We start from the raw sequence: 2,479 nt of genomic DNA, 5'->3' as shown, positions 1-2,479 counted from the left end.
CATAGTGCATGGTTCTTATTGTAGTGAGACTTATATGGTAGTCATGCACTACTGAGAAGGGGAAGTTTTTGTTATTAATTCAGAATTCAGTCAATTCTGTCACATGGCATGTCTCTTTATTTTAGTATATCTGGTTTTACTTTGCAAAAATATGGGATTGTAAATTTTATCTAAATATTTGACATACTAACTTTTCCCTCTTCCATCAAGGAATAGAAAAATTGTTATGTGTGTTGGTTTGTTCCTTTTAACATATTAGGCACTGTGGATAAATGTACTTAACTTTCCTTTCATATGTCTGCAAACATCATTAGGTGGTCTGGTGGAGTCACTTCAGCCTAGTGGTAGTCAGGCTGACAACTCCCATTAGATCTGTGCTCCAGTTGTAATTTACAAACATGCTGAGGCCTATGTTGGCTCTAGGCTGTGTTTCTCGTGACCTTGGAGCATTGTCCATATTGCAGGAGCGTGGCAGCTTTGTTCTAGTGATCTCATTATAGGATTAGAAACATAGTGCCAAGACAGAATGGTACCCTGTGTTCTCTACACTCCTTTACCCTGGCATTGTGACGATGACCCTTGATGAAGGTGATGGCCATAGTCTGCACAAATTCACACCATGTCTTACATTGAGTGGTGAATACTTACTTAAAGGGTAAGATGGCTGTGCTACAAAAATGCTGAATAATGAGTTGTGAACAGTGCAGAGGAACTATTATTTGTGGATCGTGTTTTGTCTTTGAATTCCTTGGAACTTGTAACAACATGTGATGTGTGAAACAAAGTGCATTTTTCTACAGCTAAATGATTTTCCTCTAGGGAAAGTTCTGCTGTAGCAAACTCATTGCTACATGGTGTTCTTGGGCTATGTGTGTACGTGGGAAAGCACAGTGAAATGTATGCTTTCTGATGGAAATGCTTCTTGTTCATCTCCTCATATGGAATGCATTTCGGTGTAATATGATGTCACTCCAGTTCACATTATTGAATTATGCTTTAGTTTTATTTGTGGAGCTGCCCACTTGTTATGCTTCTAGCTGCTTCTATCTTTGTATATCTGCCCTGTACATATTTTTACTTGAAAATACTTTAAATGGTTATTTGGATAAATATTGGATAGTTTACATATTAAACATCATGTTTTTCTTTCTTTTCGATAATAAACACTGCTTTAAACTGAAGTTTCTGGTTTTTATGACTGAATTTGTCTCACTGATTATGTGCGTGTGTTAAACTGTGTCTTGACATTCGTTGTCTGCCTGGAAACTAACAATAGTGGCAGATCTTATCTCTGCAACAGCCTCCTGCTCCATGTCTGTCTGGCTTCTGCTCTGACCTAACGTCTTATTTTCACACGTGGGACAAAATCTTTTCATTTGTTGCCTTCGACAAGAATATTGTCTCTTGTTTCCTTCTAATTCAGAATCGTGTGTTTCACTAGAATATTCTTTGTAAAACTGAAATCAGGTCAGATTTTTAAAACATTCCCCACGTGTTTGTTTCTAGATAAACCTTAAATTCCTTCACAGAGTGTGTAGGGCTTTCCATAGTGTGTAGCGTTTTCCATAAATGTACAGTTTTCCATACTGTATAGAGTTTTCCACAATGTGCCTGTTTTTCCATAGTGTGTAGGGATTTCTGTAGTGTATAGCGTTTTCAGTAGTGTGTAGGGCTTTCCATAGTGTATTGGGTTTTTCATAATATATGGGTTTTTCCATACTGTGTAGGGTTTTTCATGTGTATAGGGTTTTCCATAGTGTGTAGGATCTTCTATAATGTGTAGGGTTTTTCATGTGTATAGGGTTTTCCATAGTGTGTAGGATCTTCTATAATGTGTAGAACTTTCCATAGTATATACAGCTTTCCATAGTGTATAGGTTTTTCCCATAGCATATAGAATTTTTCATAGTGTGCTGGGTTTTCTGTAGTGTATAGGACTTTCCACAGTATATAAGGCTTTCCAGAGTCTGTCCTTACTCCACCTCCTATAGTCTCTGTAGTCATCTTAAATATCTTTCCAGAGGTTCAGTGAAGAGCAGATGTCAATGTTATTGTTACTTAATGCAATACAAACTTTTATAGGAACTATGTGTTACTTCCCAACACCCATATTCTTTTTCATACAGAGCAAACCTCTATCCAACATGACATATTGAGTTAAAAAAATAATCTCATCCAGAAATCCTCACAAAGTTGGTTCAGGACCTGGTTCACAACCTGGTTCCTGATCCTCATTGTGGTGATATATTGTGTACCCCAATAAAGCTTACCTGGGGATCAGAGGAGAGAGCCAGCCACTAAATTAGACATAGAGGTCAAGCAGTGGTGGCACACACCTTTAATCCTATCACTTAGGAGGCAGAGATTCATCTGGATCTCTGTGAACTCAAGGCCACACTGGGCTACATGAGAGAAACAGAACCTGGCAGTGGTGACACATGCCTTTAATCCCAGGTAATAATATGGCAGGACATGGAAA

This window comes from Onychomys torridus, chromosome 6 (assembly GCF_903995425.1).
Source record: "Onychomys torridus chromosome 6, mOncTor1.1, whole genome shotgun sequence".
Classification (NCBI taxonomy): Eukaryota; Metazoa; Chordata; class Mammalia; order Rodentia; family Cricetidae; genus Onychomys; species Onychomys torridus.
The sequence above is the reverse complement of the archived record's forward strand: the minus strand, read 5'-3'. Positions refer to the sequence as shown.